We start from the raw sequence: 24,213 nt of genomic DNA on the forward strand, positions 1-24,213 counted from the left end.
TGATATGATGCCCACAGGCAGCTCAAAAGAGCAACAGCATCTTTCCATTCTTCCTTTGATACTGTAAATGCATGCAAACCCCTTATTTCTAACCACCACAAGTCTTATCTTCTTTTTGAATGCTGTCTGGATCATTGATGTGGCAGGTTTAACTACATTCAGTACAAAAGTATTTCCTTTTCTTTCTCCAAAACTATGAACTTTAATATTTGTTAAATGGCTCTGGAGCAAAACTTTCCCTAAGTAATTTTTCATATGCAGAGGTTTTCCCCCCCTCATTTCTACAATTCACATTTCTTTGCTTTCTCTCTCCACAAACAATAGACCCTATGGCTTTTCATTCATATGGTATGTCACCTATAAAATACAGAACAAAAATCGTGGGTTAATTATCAAAAACTACCAAATTATATAATGATTCAGTTTATTGCTGCCATCATTATTACTGTATTCTACACAATAAAAATGCATCATTATTGTCATTGGCCACACAGTGAGCTATATATTTAGAGTGAGTTTTGCATTTTTATCCACCTTTAAGCCCTTCCCAAGAACCTGGGATGGGCAGATAGCATTGTTTGGTGTGTTAAATATATAATTACAGGATGTAAGGTGTTCCAAGTAAAGCTGCCTTTTGCAAGTGACTGATGGTAATTTTGTCGGTGCTGGTGGTGTTCAAATGGTTTACAGTTGTTTTGTGATTGTACCCATTACTATTGACACTATCTCTGCTTTCTTGTGCCACCACCATTATACTTCTATTTGCAAGTCCTTATATCCTACTTTATGGAGTGGAGAGTTGGTCTCTGACAGAAAGCTACTTGAAGAGACTAGGAGCAGTTGAAATGTGGATTTACAGGTGGCTGTTACGTATAAGTTGGGTTGACAATATCAGAAATGAAGAGATGATAAGCTGCCTAGAAAAGCCAAGGAAAATCATTAAAACCCCAGAAAAGCAAAAATTAGAATATTTTGGACATGTGATGTGACACCTAGAAAAATACTTCACTTAATTATCTAAGGAAAGATTGAAGGCAAACAAGGTCCAGAAGAACATCATGGCTTTAAAATCTGAAGGACTGGTTTGGACAAAATTCAACAGCACTTTTTTGTGCGGCTGTTGATAAAAATAGGATCGCCAACATGATCGCCAACATCCGATGATGGATATGGCACAAGAAGAAGAAGAAATATTTTGTGACTTTTTTTCTTTCTGTTCTGTTTTGTCCAAATACTGCAAAGTCCACTATCTAGACTTGTTTTGTCTTTTCTTATTAATAATTGTTAAGTCCGAGTGTTGTGTGGTATGTGCTATCTTTTTGCAGCAGCTAACTAGCTGGTCCACTGTTTCTTCAGCTTTTTTTTTCAGAGAATGCATTTTTGTGTGTGTTACTATCTTCTCAATTCTGGCTTTGTATGCATTTGCTTGCTCCTGTACAGCCAGAATTAGCCCATCTGTCTCTTTACTCAACTTTCCTGCGCTTAGCCATTGCCAGGTCTTGTTATCTGCTGATTTTCGTTGGTTTTGTTCTGTACTTTGCCTTGCCATGTTTCTTTTTTAGTCTCCATTTGACTCTTGGCAACTGCCTGGACAAATCCCTACAGTTCTCTTGGTAAGAGTTCAGAAGTAGTTTGCCATTGCCTCTTTCCTAGAGCAGAGAGAGAGTGATTTGCCAAGGCCACCCAGCTGGCTTTCTATTTTAGGCAGGACTGGAACTCATGGTCTCCTGGTTTCTAACCTGGTACCTTACTGCTACATCAAACTGGCAATCTAATCCAAACTGGAACCATAATTTCCAGATTCTTTACCTTCAGCAGAGGATTATAAATGTCAGAGAATGAGATATTTTGCCTAAGATGGACAATTGAATGATATATAGAAAGACAATCTGAAGGGGTGTGTGTGGAGAAAAGCAATCATACTCCAGTTCTTAAAATTAGTACACTTATCATGATCAGATGGGGTGAAGAAAGGTTTGGGGGACATAATGGAATCCTTTTGGGATGGATTACAATTGGCAAGAGCCAAAAGAGCTATCTTTTCAGCAGAAGAATGGACTTGGTCTTGCTGTTTTTCCTCTTTCCTTTCTTATAGAATGGTTAGTATGCAGTCTAATCTCTCAACTGAGATTGCGCTGTAGCTCTTGCTCTTTAAAGCCTGAGGTTTTGCTTGTTGGCTAGGTGACAGTTGGAGATGATTTCTACGTGATGATTAGATGTTAAAAAACAAATGTTGGCATGAGATAGATATAATAATATAGACCACAGAAGTATAGATTTCTCAGTGTTTCTGTTTACAGGGAGACCAGAGTTCCTTTGTCAGTCCTATATACAAGATAAACTTTGACAGCTATAGAGATCATTTCCCTAGCCCACAGCAATTAAGGCAGACCAAAAAAGTTCTGGATCCAACCAATTTTCTCATTTTAATAATACAAAAACTTTGTTTCAACTTGAAAATGCTTTGAAGATTGAGAATCTGTTACTGCTATTTGAGTAATAATTACTGAAAAATTCTTGCCTGTTATGAATCTCAATATTCCCCAGATCTGATATGCCTGTGAGTGTATGTGTATCCTGCATATATGCATGCACACACAGTTTTAAAACTAGACTTTGAGATATCCTGTTTTGTGATTGACTCAACAAGTTACAGCTGCTCTTTGCAATTTTCAAATTATTTTCATTTGGTATACATTTTCTGTTTAAAAAATGTATACCAAATGAAGCAGCAATAAAACAGCAACCTTTTAATTGCAAATCCATAATAGCAATTGTATAGGAAGAATAGTAGAAAATAGTAGAAAAAGGAACAACAGATAATTATGACTACCCTTTTTACAATTCAAAATGTAAGTCATTATCTCTATGACTTGCGTAGTATATTTTAGGAAAAAAATAATATTAAGAAATGTCATTTTCAATGCTCTATAAATTAGGGGAAACTGAAAAAGTTAATGTTTTTCTAATGGATAATTTTAAAGAAGTTAATCGAAACATAAATTGATGCCCTACTCTTTACTAGAATTGACATTGATTGGACTGGGAGACATTATCACAGTGAAAAAACATTTAGGGTGATCTATATATCCACCTTTCTAGAATATGAAAATGAGTTGCATATTTTTTGCATATTTTACCCATAATTTCCATCCATTTCCACTTTAAGATATAAAATATAAAAATGTGTACAGTCTCCCAATACATATATTGACATTTTTGTAGACATAAACTTTAGAATAATGTATTACAGATAATCCTCAATTTACAACCATTTATATAGTGACTGTTCAAATTATAGCAGCACTGAAAAAGAGTGATTTACGATTTGTCTTTACACTTACAACCTTCATAGCATTCTGCATGGTCATTTGATTAAAATTCAGGTACTTGGCAAGTGGAAAGTACTTACGACATAATATTTGTAATGTCCTGGGGTCATGTGATCACTGTTTATATCCTTCTCAGCTGGTTTCTGACAAGCGGAGTCAATGGAGGAAGCTAGTTTGTTTAACAATGATATGATTCACTTAACAACCGCAGGTATTAGCTTAACAACTGTAGCAAAAAGGCATACTCACTTAATAACAGTCTCGCTTAGCAAAGTAAATATTGGCCCCAATAGTAGTCATAAGTCAAGAACTTTCTGTAGATCATTTTTAAACTGTTATTTATCCAAGGATATTCACAGCAATGGTCACAGGCTTCAAAATGAGAGATATGATAGATTGTTCATTTTTTTAAAAAAAAATATTGCATTCATGTAAAAAGTGAAAGGGGTTACATTCAATTGAAGTGAACATTTTTAAATCAATATTATTGCTTTGGATACCATTGTATCCACCTGATTATCCTCTGAATTTTTGAGAGATAGGTAATATTATAATTATTCTGATTATTGAGAGGTACTCGAGTTTCTTTCCAGTGGCTGACTAATCCAAGATCTTGCAATAACTTTGGAGCTAAATGTTACTAAATATCATGCTTAACTTTCATAATATTTTTAAATGTCAAAAGAATCCACATATCTAATGAAGATAGGTTTTGTTTGCAGGCATATTACAATTGTACATTTCTAGGTAATGATGGGGTTTTGTTTCCCAACAAAATTGGTGACAAGAGAAATATTAAAAGCCAGTCACATTAGTCTTTCAACTGAAGGAATGCTCTTAAACCCCTAGTCCCTACAATGATATCTTTTCAATTTTAGGACAAGTCTTACAGGTTGTGATAAAAACCAATTCAGGATGATGATCATGATAGTGCAATCAAAACTTTTGGTTTTATGTACATCACCTCAGTGACAGATTAATAAATGGCCAGAGCATTTTACATACATAGATAAAATTATGTGGCTCAGCATACCTCTTTTTATTATCTATATTACATTTAGGATTCTGAGTTATTGTATAAATCAGTGATGGCGAATCTATGGCATGCATGCCACAGGTGGAACACAGAGCCATTTGTGCAGGCACACAAGCCCCAGCCAAATGTACCTGCACTGCGCATACATGCGCCTCCCAGCTGATTTTCGGCCCATTTGAGGCCTTTTTCGCCCTCCCAGAAGCTTGAAGGAAGCCTCTGCAGCCTCAGGAGCCCCCCAAAAACAGGCCTTCCAGAAATACCGGAAATGCCGAAACAGGCCTGTTTTTTGGCCTTCCAAGGCTGCAGAAGCTTCCGTCAAGCTGCTGGGAGGCCGAAAAAGGCCTCAAATGGGCCTAAAATCAGCTGGGAGTTGTGCACATGTGCACTTCAGGTAAGGGGGCGAGGGGTGTTGCATATGCATGCGCAAGGGGGACAGGGAGCATTGCATTGTGGGTGCCAGCATGCATGCACATGCGCTGTTGCATGTGTGCGTGCTTTCAGCACACCACAACAAAAAGGTTCACCCTCACTGGTACAAATCATTACAGTAGATTTGGAACTAGTTACTTTGTCTTCCAAGCTTGCCTGTGTTGCACACTGGTATGTCTGGGGCAGCGCAATCCCAGCCAGAATTAAAGATGTTAAATGTGCAGATCCTGAAGCCCCCATACCCATATTCACTTGATCTTACCAAGGTTCAGCTGAAGCCTACATACTGAACCCCCCCATCCAGGCTCCCACAGTCTCCAGGTACTATGAAAGGACAGAAACACAATAATTGAGTCATCCAGGATGGATATATAAAGTAGTGGCAGATGATCTCACCAGTGGCTTCATGTAAAAACTGAAGTGGTGGAGGCAATATTGAGCCCTGAGGTATGCTACAAAGGAGTGGCCATGGGCTGGAACTGAATTTGGAGAAAGGAATCAAACCCAAGTTGCACAACCCATTCTCAGGTCCCCCAGCTGATACAAAGGGATTTTGAGAGCAAAGATGGATGTATATTCCCTTTGTAGAGATCATTGACAAGTGTGTTTCTGACCCACAATTGGGCCTGAAATCTAACAGGAAGGAGTCAAATAATCCATTTCATCTTTTTTAAAGAGATGCACACCATGGCCACCTTAAAAGTCTCAGGAATGTCCCCTCCAGCAGTGATATATTTATCAATGCTTGAACCCACCTGGAGGTCACCATCCTGGAGGCTTTAACTAGCCAGAGGAGACACAGATCTAAATGACAGGTAGTTTCACTGACAGCATCAAGTCGCTGTCATCTTCATCAGGTCTAAACAGGATCAAGCTGTTCCAGATAACCAGGTAAGGTCGCTCCCCATGTATCTATAATGGATTTGTCTTTTATATACCAACTGGGAACAGATTTTAGTAATTTTCAACTCAGAAATAAGATGTTCTACAAATTCCTCTGCATAGCACTGAAGGTGATCATCCCAATCCTCCTGTCTCAGGAGGAACTGTTCTTATGTTACAATTTAATTTTGCTACAAGTCTTCTGAAGAAGAAAGATGAAAGACCTTATTGGAGATTTGACAAACATTACAAGGTTTGTAGGGTCAGAAACTTCCCTGATCATTGGCATCAATAGTATTTTCCACCATTGGTTATAATTCTTGGCCTTAATCCACACACGTTTGAGCAAATTTTGTGGGACTCTTTTTTCCCCTATAGCTAGGAATGCATCCACATTTGTCCAGTAGTTTTACAAACATACAGTTTCAAATTCTTGAAAAACAGCTTAGTTTGTTTTTCTAATCAGTCTTCACTTTATCTGATTTCATCTATTATGCCTTCTCTTTTTCCCCAAAATATTTCAAAACTTTAAAGTACCCTGACTGAAGCTTCCATTTTCTTTCTCTTTTTTTTTGTAAAAAGTTTTTTATTTTTTCACATTTCAAAAACATCACTTTTAGTGAACAGCATGATTCCAAGTTTTTACATTTCCATACAAACATGACCTTGGTTACATATTCATCTTTCACATTTGATTTCATGTCTTATTATTACATTACACATTTTCTATAAATTTTCTCAAATACTTTTCTCAGACTTATTTTATATATTTTCTATTCCTTTCTTAACCTATTTCTTTTTACTTTAAATAATTCTCATATCTTCATATTCATTATACTTTATACTTTTATCTGTCAGGTTTGCAATTTCATCGCATATTCTTATTTCATCATTTCAAATATTCCATCCCAATACAAACAATTTTAAAAAAATTCCCCCTCAATCACCAATTTGAGTGTACCACCCCATTACCTTATACATCATTTAATTAACTCCTCTTTAATTCCCAATAATAATTAACTTTTGAGTCATCTTAAAAATTAATAACAATAATCTCCTAACAACTACATAACACATATTAATTCTAGACCGGATTTCGCAAGGCACTTTCCCCTTCAGTTACATCAAATCATTAATAATTTCAAATAAATTAATCTATTCAATTGATCATAAAATCTTTACAACAATCCTCATAATTTGTTTCAATTATATTCTTGAATTCATTAAACATAGTTAATACACTTATCATAATTTCTCTTTTTCATATTTATTCCATTTATCTCTATGTATAATTTAACAAAAAAAGTATTCTAATAACAAGAAAACATCAGTTCCAATCTTTTCATTTTAAAAGTCTACATTTTCCTACCTTCTAAGTAATTTATTAGTTCTGCCATTTTTAAACACTTCTGTTATATTTTCTTTATCTCTTTCTTAACTCTTTGAGTCCAAACCGATTGTCCAGTAATTTAATTTGACCAGCGTCTTTAAAATTTATTTCCAACGATCAGCTTTTATTAATTCCTCTTTAAGTTTTTCCCAGATTCATCAAATAGTCCAAGATCCATAAATTTAAGTTTATGCCAAGATCACCAAACATCCCAGAATAATTTCTTCACACTTCTTTCTTTAATTTTCATATTCTGTATTTCCACTTTCCAGAGTTTCTATTTTATTGTAACAAAGTTTCTCTTATTTTGTATCAAATTCTACTTTTAAAAGAGCCAGGCGATTTTTAAAAAAAAAGTCACAAAAATTTTCCTTATCACTAGGTGGCACTCTCTGTTATATCCAAATCCCCCCTCCTCCCCCCTTTGTCTTCTCTATTTAGGGCTTTTAAATTTCAAAAATCCAATAAATCAAAATATTACTGGTTTTTTTTTTGACACGTTAAAATTCAGCTTTAATTATGTCTATTTAGTGCCCAAATCATATATTTATCCAATTTGAAAAGATATTTTCTTCTGGCTTCCTCCTTTCAAAGTTCAAAGCCACTTTCAGCAGTCAATTCCCCCCACTTTCTCTGGTCACTGCTTTTACTCTCTTTCTTAAAAATTTCTTAGAATCTTAATTCCAGGGTACCTTTATGTCCAGGTGTTGTGCCTGGTTAGCCCAGTTTTCATGCTGCCCTCTACTTCATTGTTCCAGCACAATCTTTGTCCCGGTTAGCTCTTCCTCTTCAGGGTGGCCATATTTGACCACCACTACAGCCCATCTTCGGAGGGAAGTATGTCTAACCAGGGAGGGGAAATGCAGCTCCCCTCAACCCAGATGGTGGTCTCCCCCTTCTTCACCATTCCTACAGGGTGGTTCTGACTCCCAAAGCAGATGCTCATGGCCCTCCGATGAGAGCACGGATTGAAGCTGCGCATGATCACAGTCTCCAGTCCGTCAGTGAGGAAGGTGCTACCGGAAGCTCCTGAGCTTCCATTTTCATAACTCCAAGTACCAAGACCAGTTCCTGAATCATATTGAGCAGGTTGGGCAAGGTTTATTTAAGTAACAGTCCACGTAGCAATTCTTAAATTCCTAGGACTGACCATGTGTTCTATGTTTTGCCTTATTGACAAATGCAGGTAGGTAGGTAGATATGCAAAATATCTTTGGATCAAGACTGATCTTCCCAAACATATCTGTAGATTCAACAAGAGAATACATACAACCCATTTACTCCATTCATAATAAAATATATATATATATATATGTATATATATATATATATATATGATTACAAAAAGCAATCTGATATATATATGATTACAAAAAGCAGGAAAACTTGGCCAATAATTCCAAGTTTCCCTTCTGCTGATCAAGTTTCCTTTTGGCTGAAATTTAGATAAATTTGACAGTACTGCTATTTTCTTTTATCTGATGCTACTGCCAATCTGCATTATTTTGATTGATTCAATTTATTGTTAAGTTTTATTATTTTGATGAAATTAAGAGATGGGCATAATTATTTTGTATAAACAAATAAAATAATCATATACTAGATAAAACTATGCAATCCTGAGTACATATGTAGTATGAATTTCAGTAGATGGATATCTTCCATCGGAAAATACAGACCATATTATAATCATCAGATATGTTTGATTGTATCATATACATTTGAGATATATATAGATATGCCCATATATACAATAAAGTGCCTCTTTGAAGATCAGCATAGTTTTAATAAAACCATTGTAACATTAAATGTCCTGAGCAAGAAAATATATGCTCAGTTTGTCCCCTTTTTACTTTCTGAATGTTTTGTAAGCACACTTCATTGTTGGTCTTTAAGATTATGTGGGAAATAATGTAATGGACTACTACCTATGGTATGCATTAGTATTTCATTCAATCAAGAAAGGATATTTTGTGTTATATTTAGAAATTGCTGAACAATATTCCCAGGATTCAATATGAACCGTGATAAGCATATATGGGTATGCAATTTAGAGGACTACAAACTCCTTCTTTGAATAGAAATAAGATATGTATATGCATATCTAAGGTTAAGAGTGAATGATGTTTCAGTATTTTTTTCCATCCTGGAAGACATAAACCACAAGTTGTTTTATCTGTGACAAAAAGGAATCAATCTCTAAGCTCAAAAGAGCACCCAAGTCAATTAAAAGGCACTGAATGGAAGAGCATAAATATCTAATGTTTCATCTGATTCCCAGATGAACTAATTAAAAGTTGCTGAGAATCAGAGGAAAAACATTCTAGCTGAAAAATGGCTAGCTCTGGTTTGTTTCATTAGGGACAAAATCTCAGTGAGGGCCACACTCATTATGCTGCAAACATGTGATTTTTTTTTTTGCAGCCTATCAAGCAAGCATTTTCCTCCCACTCCAACTTATTTTTCCATTTTGACATTAGAAAAATATACAACCCAAATCTATATGACTTTGATTAAATGTTGATACAGCTGATTTCAACACCGCCAAAGTCAGTGACCATACATGGAATCTAAACAACAGCTAGTAATTACAGTGTCAAAGGCATGTATACATTGTGTGTTATATTTCATTGTCTGGCATGCAAATATAACTTTGGTTTCCTTTGCACTATTTCCAAAGTATAAAGAAAGCTAACCAGAGAGTTCTGTTTCATTTACACAAAAGAACAAGGTTCAATCATGTTTGATAAGTTGCAAATTACTGGTAATACCACAAGTGTTGTTACAGCTGCTCAAAGTGGTCAGGAGGATGTACAAAATGCAGCAACGGCATGAATCAAAAGAAAAAGTCTAAACAAGTCTGAATGATAGTATATAGTATTTGCTAACTCTACCCTGGTATTGGGGTCTATCTTCTTAAAGCAACGTGAGAGATGCAGAATAGGTTCCTGTCCTCATTAGGTCTTAGTAAAATAACCACATCTTCTTTTCCTTGCTCTCCTCATTTTTATAAACAATTACCATTGCTTGTTAGTTTGGTTTAGAAATGCAGACTCGAAAGCAACCTTGGGGAAATATCAGCACTCTTCTTCATCCTTTTTGATGTTATAAAGACATTGGCTGTATCAAGCATTTACTACTGAGTGAAAAAGTTGCATGCACAATATATGAGAATTGCAGAAAGCCATATGGATAATGGGTGTGAGTTTCATTTTTCCTGAATGAACAATGTTGTAAATACTTATGAGGAAAAAAATTGAAATATGGACATTATATTAACTAATTCCAAATGCTCTTTAAATATTTTTTGGATTACACTTAGTCATTGATGGTCTTAAACTGGGCTTAATCTTATTATTTGTCATGAATCTCTCCCCTACTGCAAATAATTCATTATGGCTTGCATGGAGATATCCCAATTTATCCTTTCAAAATGCCTGTAAACTGAGGAGGAATCTACTTCTTCCTTTTCATTAAAACAAATATATTTTTAGCAAGCCCAATTCTATACCTTGGTCTCTGTAGAGGCTTCAGAAGGAAACCCTGATAGAAATAGGTCAGACCAATTCAGACCAAGGCTAACACATGAATTATGTCCAAAAGGGGAAGAAGGCAGACAGACATCTCCTAAATTCATAAAAATATAAGCAGATGAGGAGACAATATAATTACATTTGCAAGATTTATTTACTATAGGCAATATTAGTAAAAGTTATTTTAATCTTCAAGTGGAATTGATTTTTTGATTTGGTCTACTTCGTAAGACTGACAGTCTTGAACCTGATACCATCATATATTTGGGGTTAAAGATTCTATCATATTGAGCCAACATAGTAGTGTTATCTGGTGACAGGAGTTGGATGTAGAGGCCAAGAAGACAGCGCAGAAAACACACAATCAACTGTTCTAGTTCTCCAAAGAAGTTTGATAAATTTCATTTAGTGCTCATTGCCCTTTGTTCAGATTATATATAGTTTCCATTTATGTAGATTGAACAAAGATTTGCTCAGCATTAACAAAAACACTGAAAAGCTTCCAATGTTCTCAGACAGCTGTCTGAAGAAATTATAAAATCTCAAGCCACCTTTCATGGTCTTTTCTTATTAAGACTTCTACAGACCAGATTCATACCTAGTGATATATCAAGTCATTTAGATTATTTCCCTTCACAAACTAAGAATATGCTTGGGAGCAGCAGTGTGATTCAAATTTTTTTACTACCGGTTCTGTGGGCGTGGCTTGGTGGGCATGGCAGGGGAATGATACTGTAAAATCTCCAGTCAGAGATGGTATTTGCTGCTTCTCTGAACTACTTAAAATTTCTGCTACCGGTTCTCCAGAACTGGTCAGAACCTTATGAATACCACCTTTGCATGGGAGGAAATAGAATAAGAGAAATATACTTAAGGAACAACATTAGCCAACATTTGCCCTAATTGTTCGGTTACATGTTTCAACATATAGATGTATATTGATGTGACCAAGTGTGTGATATATTAAATATCTTGGTCTTTCACTATGACTTTGCTGAAATCATGGAGCCAAACTGTATCTGTAGCAATTTCAATGTGCGAATCCTTTTCATATATAGTTGTAGTGCATTGGTATTTTGGGCATATTCATCATGCCAGGATGATGTCATAATAATTTTAAATGACATGCATTAGGTTAATGTCACATTATTTCATGGTGTGTGTGTGTGTGTGTGTGTGTGTACTTTGTGTATATATCCTGTGTTGTAACGACCTGGGAAATCGGCTGTGTGATGACCTTCTGAGTTCTATTGTTGTAACATCCTGGATCTTGTGCTGTAATCTCCTGTGTTGTAACGACCTGGGTAATGGGCTGTGTGATGATCTTCTGAGTTCTATTGTTGTGACCTCCTGGGTCTTGTGCTGTAATCTCCTGGGTTGTTGGCTGTGTTGTAACATCCTGAGGTTTTGTGGTGTAACCTCCTGAGTTCCTCCTGATGTGATATCCTGAGTGGGTGGCTGTGATGTAATGTTCCAGGTTTTGGTTTGGCTCCGAGTTTGAGGTCTGGCTATGTGTTCATGGCTTGTGTTAGTTTGCTTGGTTTGGGGGTCGGGGTGTGTGGCAGCTGGTGATGCAGCCATGGTCTAGTTTGTTGATAAGGGCTAGTTTCCAGATGTCTGGTAGGTGGGATGTATCATCCCGTTTTTCATGTTATGGGGGTGTTTCTCTATTTTGATAGCTTCCCTGATTATTCTCTTGTTGAAGTATTCAGTATTGGAGATTAAGTTGGTACCCTCAAAATTAATTTCATGTCCCTCATTATTCATATAGATAGATAGATAGATAGATAGATAGATAGATAGATAGATAGATAGATAGATAGATACATAGATACATAGATACATAGATATAGATATGAATGGGTTTTTAATCCTCCTTGTACAGTCATATATAACAATAGAAACCACTTTTTATATTTATACAATCATTTTTCATTGTTATTCCAATGTATCTCTTATCTGATTTGGGGAGACGTCTGTAATGAAAACTAAGTTGTGAAAGAATGGACTGCTGAAAGCCACCCACAGGCAGCTTCTTGGCAAAGAGACATCCTAACCTGCCTATTTTGGTAGTTTCTTCTATCCTACAGAGCAGCACATCCCCTTCCATTTAATGTTCAGCTTCCCTTAGCATAGCTAGTGAGGAGGGATGATGGGAGTTCCAGTCCAACAACATCTGGAGGGCCACATATTGCCCATCCCTGCTGTCGCCTATTCTTCCAGGCTGCAGTCCAATTAGAACAGCTTGCACTAAGATAGCCCCTTGGGAAAGTTATAATTTTCAAAACTGTTTAGAAAAACCAGATATATTTAAAGGCATTATGGTATAAACATAAACTCCCTAATGAGCTGTAGTAAAATGGATCAGAGCTATAACTTGCAAAGTTCAAATGATTTACCTTTTTTTTTCTTTGCCTGTATTATTTTCATTTAATCTGTATCACAAGGACTGTAAAGAGACCAGCTGTTCACAAAGAGTCTTAACAATCCCAGCCAAGGTCTGAGGCCTCTCCCATGGTTCCTACTTAATGTGTTTCACTGTAAACATATTAATTGACAGATCAGATTGAGACTTTCTCTGCCTAACAATAATTTTATCTCTTCACTCTGAATACTATTTCACTGATTTTATCAATCCGAATTGAACTGCCTGATAAGTCATGATACATTTCCATAAATCGATTTCTTAACAGCCACAATTCTACTATATTCATTAACACTTTAATAACGACATAGTAGAGTGTGTTTGAAACAATGATCTATATATATTTGCTTAAACCCATTAGAACTTCTCAACAACTCCTCTTGTTACCTACTATGGGAAAGTATAGAACTTAAGGTCCATATGAAAACAAAAACCTCTTGTTTTTTACAATTGGCACTTTGGTAAATTTTGAGATGCAATTCTTCCATCAAAAAGTATATACAAATTGTGTGGACTACATAAGATGTATTTCAGAAAAAGCATATTAGATTGTTTGCTATTAGGGAAAGTATATTGTTAAAGTTTGTATATCAGGCAAGTACAAATAACACACATAGAAAAGTGCTTTAAAAACTTTCCTCGGTACAACAAAGAAGCATAACAAATTAAATATAAGCCACAATGTTTTTGTTTATTTTTCTTGTTTGTTTGTTTGTTTGTTTCTAGTTTGGCTTAGTATGTTACAGGAATCCATAAACTATATGCATTATAAATCATGGTTTATAGTGTAATACTTTTTGTGATTAATGTAATAGGTAATGTTTAGCTTTACATATAAATAGAAAAGGAATGAGAGAAACCAAGAACAGATTCCATCATTCCATATTAATTTAAGTCAAATTAATAGCTACAATTTTGTTAACTCTAACAAAATCAGTAAAATAATGCACCAATAATGAATCATGCATGCTGAATGTCTCATTGTAACCGACAGACATAGTTTACTTTTCCATGAAAAGTATGATTCTACATATAAGATCCTGTTCCAGATGAATCTGCCTGTCCACTGTGTACAAACATATTGACTATTCCATCCCACTGAGATAATTGACTGAAAGGGCATGGAAGCAGGCATTTCTTTGGAATAGGCAATTTTCTAGATCATTAAGACCTGATTATCCCAGAAGATCTTTGAAGAACAGAGTTAGAGTATGTTGTCTGAGTAAAGAGTATAGTTAACATTACTATATTCTACTTTATAGAAATTTTATAAATTTTATATTTACTATTACAGTGATATTTTTACGCATTTGTAAAAATTTTATGCATCTGTGAGTCAGTTTGGTGCAATGCTTAAAGTGCTAGCCTAGAAACCAGGAGACTGTGAGTTCTAGTCCTACCTTAGACATGAAAGCCAGGTCAGTGATCTTGGACCAAACACTGTCTCTTAGTCCCACCTCACAGGTTTGTTGTATGGAGAAAGTAGTATTATATACGTTTGCCACCTTCAAAATTATAAAGTAATAAAGGTGGAATAAAAATCTAACAAATAAACCTAATAAAATAAAATAACCATGATAGTAAATCCTTCAAATAGTGGTTCTCCCTGGGCAGTGTAGAGATAAATGAGTATTGCTTTGTTTGCTTGCTAGCTCCCTTGTTTGTTATTTTTGAAGTCAATTTTAACATCAATATTTATTGTTTACATTTTTTATGTTTTACCTTCTTGGTTTAATTGGTTGTTAGCTGCCTAAAGTTGGCTCTAGGCAAGATGGATGTCATATAAAATATATAGACATGAGAAAGAAGGAGAGAGATAAAATACTAACAATTGAAATACTACAGGAGAAGCAAATACCTACAAAACTAGAGAATAAGGAACAAAACATTTCCTTCCTTTATGATGAACTTTTGATCTGCAAATTATAAAGTTCATGAACCATATGATGCATCTTAAATTCCATTTAAATAAACCAGAACTTTATAAAATGATTATGTAGCTTTTTTTCAGTTTGAGGTACGTACAATAAAAAAACTTCCTGATTAAATGGTCTTCTGATAATTTTAGCAAGTAAATTTAGATTTAAAATTTAAATCCGATGAATTAGATGCAATATTGTGAACCGGAGCGGGTGTGGCCCAAGGTATTATTGGGAATTAGAGAAATCAGGTTCATCTTTATCCTTTACCTTATAAATTCACTGTATGACTTTGGGCCAATTGTAATCTTTCACAGAGCTCTGAAAATAGCACTGTTATAACTACCTAGGGCACATAGAACAAAATGGGATACAAATTTAAAATCAATGAAATAAATATATAGTGTTTTACTTATTCCAAAATATGACAAGGAATATTATCATACTTTTAGGATGTGCATTTAAAATCCAAGCCAGCAAAGTGTGACTTATATCCTCCATGCCAATGTATGTCAGGAAAGACCAAGCTACAAACCTCTTCCCCAATATTTAACTGTTGCTGTATTTTATATAGGTCCTGATATGGTGTAACCTCTAATTTTCACTGAATTGCAGCTCCTAACAGCTCCAGCCTGAATTAGTAATGGTAAAAATGCTGGGAGTTGTAATTTAGCAACATCTGATTTAGCAACATAGACAGTGTCTTTTGTTTCCCTGCAGATGAACTTCCTCATCTGATATCTGAAATGGGTACAGGTACAGTTTAGCACTCCAGTAAAAACTTGACTTCAAATTAGCCTACATCCTATGTTTTAAACATTAATGTTCCATTAACTTTGCTGTTTTCAGCAGAGAAGAGATTGTCCCACTGTATGCTTCATTCTTTAATCTATTTTTTCCACCCTAATGACTTAACTCAATTGAAAGATGTATGAGGTAAATGAAGATTATGGTTAACCAATGCAGTATTCATTACAGTACTACTGTATAAATTAGCAATGGTAGAATCAGACAAGGGTTCTGGTCTTGATTAAACCTTGGTCTTGCCAAAAGCTTTCAGTGTGTATTTCTATTTGAATTCAAGCCAGCACCTGTTAGAAGATAATAGAGCAGAGTAAAACCACATTTTAAAACTCTTTAATCAGAGAAGGAAGAAGAAGAAGAAGAAGAAGAAGAAGAAGAAGAAGAAGAAGAAGAAGAAGAAGAAGAAGAAGAAGAAGAAGAAGAAGAAGAAGAAGAAGAAGAAGAAGAAGAAGAAGAAGAAGAAGAGGAGGAGGAGGAGGAGGAGGAGGAGAGGAGGAGGAGGAGATACATATTGTTACATTTGTACCTTTCTGATACAGTTAGTATATGGATATAATGTAAGTTACAGGCCAACACGTTTGGAAGGAAAACAGGACTGATGCAACGGAGATTTTTTATGAAACATTTCCTGAGGTGGTGGTTTTTCAGTTACATGAGGAAATTAAATTCTCATCTTAATCAAAAGTAAATAAATGATTTTCCTCTCTCATTGATGAAGTAATAGGTGGCCAGCAATTCAAGGCAGGAAATTGAACTGAAGTGATATTCCCTTTGATTTAAATTTAGAATAACTTGTTTGGCCACATTCAGCTTTAGTATAAGGCACAGCAAGAAAAAGCAAAACATCAGAGGGAGTTTTCCAACTCACTGATTTTACTGAAAGGTATCAGCTTTAGTGAGCTGCAGCTCCCTTCATCATATGTATAGAGAAGTCTGACTTAAAGTGGTATAAGTGGAGAAGGAGGGGGACCAAGCTGGTTAGGAAGAAGCAGGTACATACAAGTACAATCTGTAAAAAAGCCCATTGTGTTTGCTGGACCTTCTGATGGCTTTGAAATCTTCTGATGCATGTGAGTTTTGCAATATTTTTTTTTTGGAAAAGGTGGCTATTATTTCTTGCTATCAGAAGTTAATATGACTTTCTTCCTATAATAGAAGTTCTTTTACAGACTGACTATAATTTGTGACACAAGTAAAAACTAAAGTTTAAAAATTTGTGATTTGATGGTTATTTTTACTTACATAAAATTATTTATTTATTATTTACATTTTGTCAATGACCTGTGCTAGAATTTGAATCTGTAGGACTAATTTCAATCACATTAAACACACAGACAGACAAATACATAGACCTCTATGGAATATGCAAGTTAGAATTATAATTTAAGGAACCAAAGCAAACCCAATATAGAATTTCAGTAAGAGTTTGCCTGTTGAAGCAGTGAATGGACAATAATGTTATAAGTTTAACTAACACAACAAAATATTACATGACCATTACACAAATAAACTAGCAGGCACAACAGATAACAAGAAGATCTGGCAATGGCTATGAGCAGGAAAATTGAACAAAGAGACATAAAGGCTAATTCTGGCTGCAGAAAACTAAATATTAAAAACAAATGTATGCAGAATCAGACCTGCGAAGAAAATAACTGACAGTAAATGCTATCTCCATAAAGAAGCTGAAGAAAAAGTGAACTATTTTGCTAGCTTATACAAGAAGACTGCACAGATTGACTACAAACAATTATATGACAGAATAGCAACAATGGTGCATTGGAAGAAATAACATTTCCTTGCGAGTAAGAATTGATGAGACCATATACAAAGTAATAGCTAATGAAGAAGTTAAAGAAGGACTTTAGAATTTGGATAAGCACCTGCCACATGATACCCAGATTTAATCATTGTTGATAAGACAAAAACTTTGAATGGTGAAAGTGACAGTATTTAGACAAAGCAAATTAAAACTGAAAAAACTAGAGAAAATCACAAAATGCAAAGACCTACAAGGAATCATAATAATGATACCATTATTATGCATAATAATGGTATCTATTACTCTTTTGCTTTGCAGAGAGTACATTGAGAGATTCTGCACTACAGACAAATTCCTTGTGTGTCTAATCATACGTGACCAATAGAGTATTCTGTGCTATGCTATGCTATGCTATGCTATGCTATGCTATGCTATGCTATGCTATGATGTGCTGTGCTGTGCTGTGCTTGCTAAAACAGTACTAATAGTAATCTGTACCTTGGGTGTAATCCCAAACAAACTGCAGTACCATTTAAACACCATTGGCATTGACAAATCACCACCAGTCAATTTCAAAAGGTATTACTTGGAACAATTTACATACTGTGATGATATCTTTAACCCCATCAGACCATATCAGCATATCCTAGGTCCTTGAATGGGACTTGATAGATGGATACAAATGTCAAATCTAGTCTCAACATCTGGCTGACTACGTGACCAATTTTAACAATAATAATCTATGCTAAAAATCTCTAACAGCTTGAGAAGATGTAATATTTTACGCAGATCATTTTAGGATTGAGACCTGGGGTACTGCAGAAAAAACATTTTAAAAAATCAAGATGGTATATCAAACCATGTAATTGAAATCCTGTCCTCCTTTACTTGCATTGTAATCTACATTGAAAAAGGACAGAACCTTGACTGCATAATTTTCAGTTACCATTTTGACTTTATTTCTTTTAATTCCCCCATCTCCATGCAAGTACAATGGATTGAGCTACATATGAAGGGCAGGAGTAACACTAGTCTAGTTCAGAAAAACCACAGAGGAAATATATTTTTAAAAGCGTATCAAAGTCATAAGAAAACAGCAATTTAACAAGAAATGAAAAAATCCATTTACCTTAAAAATGTAAATAGACTTCGAAAGTTATATTCATACCAGAATTTATTGTATTATTATTTTTATTGTGCAATTTCCATTATTATATATAAAATTTCCATAACCACAATGGCAGTGTCTGGGTACTTAGTGTCTAGGTACAATCTCTTTTAAATACAAATAACAAACCTTATACACACATTAATTATAACTATTATTCACTCAATCTACTCACCATAATCTTCACTTATCCTTGTTAAACAGTTTCCATTATTTAATTAAACACTCTTCAGTTTTATCATATAATTAATTAATATCAGACCTTATAAATATCACATTTATCACCCTTATCATCAGATTTCCTTATCCTATTTATTCAACATTCATTATTTAGTTATACATTTACTTCATTTTCATTTACATGTTCTCCTTGATTTTAATTTTCTAACTTCTGTTTCTATTTTCTAACCATTGATAAAATAGTTCCCAAGTTAAAAATATTCCATGTCCTTCTTATCCTTAATCTCCAAAGTTAATCTATACATTTCAGCACAATCTAATATTTTCTTTATTACATTTTCCTCTCTACATTTTCACTTTTCCAATTTTGTGCATTCACAATTCTTGTTTACCACATGTAAAATTAAATATCTAATTATTTTGTTCTACTTTTTCAATAAAATTAAAAAAAAACCATTTCTGATTTTAAGTCTATTTGTTGTTTGTCATTTCTTCTAACCACTTTATTTTTACCCAATATTTTTTTGCCATCTGGAAAATCAACCACATATGATAAAAAGAACTCAGTATCTGTTTACATTTCTAACATTTGGGAGATATGTTTTGAAACATCTTTGCCATCCTTGCTGGTGGCAAATGCCATTTATAAAATCTGTTTTTGGATTATGGATTTCCTGTCTGGCTGCTCATAGAAGGTCAGATTAGGTAATCATACCTCTTCAGTCTTTATTCTTAACACTGGTACACCACAGGGTTGTATGTTGAGTCCCTTACTCTATACTCTTTATGTGCATAACTGCATTCCCCCTCACGCTAGTGATACTATTACTAAATTTGCAGATGATATAACAGTGGTGGGGCTCATCTCTGGGGGAGATGAGTCTGCCTACTGAGATGAGGTGGACTGGTTGCTTTCATGGTGTGGAGACAATAACTTGGTCCTCAACACCACTAAGACCAAGAAGCTTATAGTGGATTATAGAAGGAACAGATCAGACATCTAGCCCTTACTTATCAATGGAGACTGAGTGGAGCAAGTGGCCAGTTTTAAGTTTCTGGGTGTTACCATAAAAGAGGATCTGACCTGGGGTGCTCACATTGCAGCCTTGGTCAAAAGGGCCCAGCTGAGATTATACTACCTGAGACTTCTCACAAACAACAACTGAATGAAAAACTGCTGGTGACCTTCTACTGCTGCACCATACAGAGCACCACCTTAACTTACTACACCTCTATATGGTTTACCAATTGCACAGTGGCAAATAGGACAGCACTCCGGAGGTTAACGTCATTGCCCAGAAGATCATTGGTTGTCTTTGGAAGAGCTTTATAGCTTCCGCTGCCTTAAAAAAGTTCAAAACATTCTCAAAGATCCATCTCATCCTGGGCATCCTTTTTTTGAACTATTATCATCTGGCAGACGGTATAGGATAATAAAAATAAGGACAAATAGGTTGAAACACAGCTTCTATCCCAGGGCAGTAACTCTATTGAATTCTACTGTATAGTGCTATATTAATGCAATATCAGGAGATTTCAATTCTATAGATAGATAGATAGATAGATAGATAGATAGATAGATAGATAGATAGATAGATAGAGGTATAGATATAGATATAGATATAGATATAGATATAGATATAGATAGATATATAGATGTTCTGTCTCACTTGTAGCCAACAAGTGAGAGTCCAAATGTCCCAAAGAAATAAACACGAATAAATAATACCAGAAACCACAGAGTTAACTTTTCTCTGTAATCGTCGTTGGCAGCTTTCCCAGAAACTGTCTTCAAGACGAGATAATGAGCCGCAAGATAATTCAGGAACAGAGGGCTTCTTCAAAGCTGCGCAGTAATTAACGAAGTTTAATCCGGACAAGGATCGTTAACTAACATGCCTCCTTATATTCCTTGAAGGGGCGTGTCAGTCTCTCTAATTAGTCTCTGACTTGACATTTCTTTTCAAATTGTGCTTGACGTCTCAACCTGCGTCTGGTCCTTGCATCAACCCAACATTTGTCATCACTCAAGGACTCTGGTATGTTCTGTGGATCAGCTGCTGACACCTGAGGCATGATTGAAGTGGAAGGTTCTGGAGAGGATGGTGTCTCCGACACTCCCTCATCCTCCTGGCTGATGTCTGCATCTCTCATTAGAGCAGGCTCCAATTCCAATGCCAAACCTTCCTCATCACTCGAACCTGTGTCTTCTGATACATCAGACTCAAAGCTTACAGCAGGCTCAAACCTTCCAGTCACAACATATAGATATATAGAGATATAGAGAGATATATATAGAGAGATATATAGAAATAGATAGATAGATAGATAGATAGATAGATAGATAGATAGATAGATAGATAGATTCTTAAGTTTTCGCAGGTACTTACATGTGTGGTATTCAACTTTGTTCAGGTATTTTCCCATGTCATTATAGTTGTGCATTAAAGTTGTAGCAATGTTTCGGCAGAATCTCATCTGCCATCGTCAGGCTTCTGTATTGTGTTCGTCTGTGAGTCAGACTTTTACAGTTGTTTCGGTTTTAAATTTGGGGCTAGCCTACTGTTGTGCCAGAATGGTTTTTTCTTCATTCTGATTGGTTGGGAGTGTTGGTCTGTGTTTATTGGTCTTGGAGTTCACTGTATTCTGCTTGATTGGTGTTTCTAATATCTTCTGACTGTTTTGTGGGGGGTTGTGTCTTGATTGGCTGGCAACATTGAGTTCCTGTATTGGAGGCTTTTAGTGCAGCTTGGCTCTGAGTAAATGGGTGGCTATCATTTGTTAGGAAACTAGGTTTCATCTGGGTGCCTGGTTGGGGTGTGTTGAGCTGGAGGTATCAGGGGGGATCTGTTTGTGCCCAGGTGTTTGCCTGGCTAGTGGTGTGAAGTGTGGTGTGCAGGCTTCCAAATAATTGACAGTCTGGTGGAATCATCTCTTCTATTCATGCTTTCAGGTCTTTTTTCAATCTCTATGGCTTCTCTGATAATTCTGTGGCTGGAGTTTTCTATAGTGGCTAGGGTTTTGGTGCCATTGAAGTTGATGCTATGACCTGTGGCTTTCATGTGTTGGACTAGTGAGAAGTGGGTTCCAGCTTTTTTACTGCATTTTTGTGTTCGTCCAGGCGGGTACTTATTCTTCTATTGATCTGTCCAATGTATGTGGCCAGGCATGATGCACAAGGGACTTCATATATGCCTTGGTTTTCCAGGTCACTTTTATCTTTGGGGTTTCTAAGGATGGCTGCTATTTTTCTGTCTGTTTTGAAGGCAGCCTTGATGTTATGCCTGTGTAGTATCTTACTGATTTTGTCTGTAGTACCTCTTATGTAGGGCAGGACAGCTGTTCCATAGGTCTGTTCATCTTCTAGGTCTCTATTATGTTTCAGTGTGTTTTTATGGATCAAGCTGGTGATTTTGCTTTTGTGGAAGCCGTTGGCTGTCAGTACTTTACTCAGGGTACATAGTTCAGTCTTTATGTGTGTCTTGTCTGCCAGGAGTTTGGTTCTAGCAATCAGTGTTTTGGCCACGGAGTTTATCTGTGCTGGATGTTGGTGGGAGTGGGCATTGAGGTAGTGGTTGATGTGTGTTCTCTTCTGGTATATGGTGTGTCCTAGTGTGCCATCTGTTTTTTTTTTTTTTTGTAGATTAGTACATCTAGGAATGGTAGTTGTTTGTTTGTTTCCGTTTCCATGGTGAATTTGATTTTGGGGTGTGTGCTGTTTAGGTGTGTTAGGAAATTGTTTTGGTTTTCTTTTCCATGGGGCCAAATCACAAATGTGTCATCGATGTATCTTAACCATAGTTTGGGTTTGTGGGTGGCATTAGCCAGGGCTCTGGATTCGAATTCTTCCATGAACAGTTTGAAATGATGGTGATCCCATAGGGGCTCCTTCAATTTGCTCGTATCTTTGTCCATTGTATATGAAATATGTGTTGGTTAAGCAGTGTTCTGTTAGTTCCATGAGGTGTTAAGCTGGTTGGTATTTATTTTTGATGATTTCAAGGGTTTCTTTTATCGGGACTTGAATGAATAGTGAAACCACATCAAAACTTACAAGCAGATCTTCTTGTTCCACGTGTAGGTCTTTGATCATTTCCAAGAAGTGGTATGAGTTTTGTACATGTGAAGCTGCTGTTTCAGCATGGGGCTGTAGCTGTTTTGCTAAGTATTTAGCTAGGTTTTGTAGTGGTGCTCCTCTGGAGCTGACTATGGGTCTGAGAGGTATGCCTTCTTTGTATATTTTTGGGAGGCCATATAGTTTGGGGCATCTGGAAGATTTTTCTCTTGGGATGATCGTCTATTGGATCTCTTTGCTCATGTGGCTGGTTATAATTTTCTTCTTGGTTAATTTTTCAAGATATATGGTTGGGTCCGTGTTTATGGGTTTGTATGTGGAGTCTTGCAGTAGGTCTGTCAATTTTGTTTTGTAGTCCTTTCTATCCATTACTACTGTGGCATTCCCTTTGTCTGCTGGAAGTATGATTATGCTGCTATCCTTTTTTAGGGCTTGCAGCACTTTTAGTTCTTCTTTGTGCAAGTTGCTTTTGGGTGGTTTGCTTGTGCATAGGATGTTAGTAACTTAGTGTCTTATTCTATCAGCTTCATCTGTATTTAATTTAGTTAGGCTGGATTCTACTGCACATATGATGGATTCTGTGGGGATTTTTTTGGGTGCTATAGCATGATTGAATCCTTTGGTTAGGACATCTATTTCTGTTTTGGTGAGTTCTCTGTTGGAAATGTTATATACTAATTGTTTCAGGTGTTGTTGTGAGTTGTTGGGGGCTTTCTTGTCATGTTCTAATTTCTTTAGTTTCTTCAAGAGTTTGTCATTTTTGTAAGTGGTTTCAGTTTCAGCTCTCCAAGTTGTAAGTTGTTTTATCTTGTCCCAAAGTAGAGAGTGGATTTTGCTGCTCAATTCCAGGTGTAGTGCTAGCAAATCTTTGTTTAACTGATCCAATTGGAATCTCTTTCTGTGGAGCTTGTTCCTGAGTAGAGCCATTTCAGTTCTTTTCAGGATATGTTTAGTAGTTGCTGTGCTGTGATGTTAATTTGAAGCAGGCTGGTGTTGCATTGTTGTCTCTGCAGCTGCGTAGGAATTTCAGGTCACATAGTATTCCTGCTCTTTTAACTTCCAGCTTCTCATAGGTTTTGGTCTTGCTGTTTATTTCCCCCTGTAGAGGTCTGATATTTGTTTTCTTAAGTTTTGTGGTACTGACATGTATGGTATTCAGCTTTGTTCGCATTATTTTCATCGCCATTATAGTTGTACTTTTAAAGTTGTAGCAACATTTCGGCAGAATCTCATCTGCCATCATCAGGCTTCTGTATTGGATTGAAGCAATAGATTCTG

The 24,213-nt window shown here is 35.8% G+C and overlaps 1 protein-coding gene and 1 long non-coding RNA gene across 3 annotated transcripts in view; one reads left to right on the top strand and one right to left on the bottom strand.

Annotated features, from left to right (window-relative positions):
• Window positions 1-24,213, bottom strand: part of POLR1F (RNA polymerase I subunit F) — a 208,225-nt gene that overhangs the window by 109,517 nt on the left and 74,495 nt on the right. The window lies entirely within an intron of this gene.
• The window catches only part of LOC148123972 (uncharacterized), a 32,895-nt gene continuing 25,266 nt past the window's right edge, over window positions 16,585-24,213 (top strand). The window contains exon 1 of the long non-coding RNA XR_015740283.1: window positions 16,585-16,820. This is a non-coding gene — a long non-coding RNA (uncharacterized LOC148123972). The remainder of the gene's footprint in view (window positions 16,821-24,213) is intronic.

The sequence above is a fragment of the Pseudonaja textilis genome, chromosome Z, assembly GCF_049901715.1.
Source record: "Pseudonaja textilis isolate UNSWEBS1 chromosome Z, rPseTex1.2, whole genome shotgun sequence".
Classification (NCBI taxonomy): domain Eukaryota; kingdom Metazoa; phylum Chordata; class Lepidosauria; order Squamata; family Elapidae; genus Pseudonaja; species Pseudonaja textilis.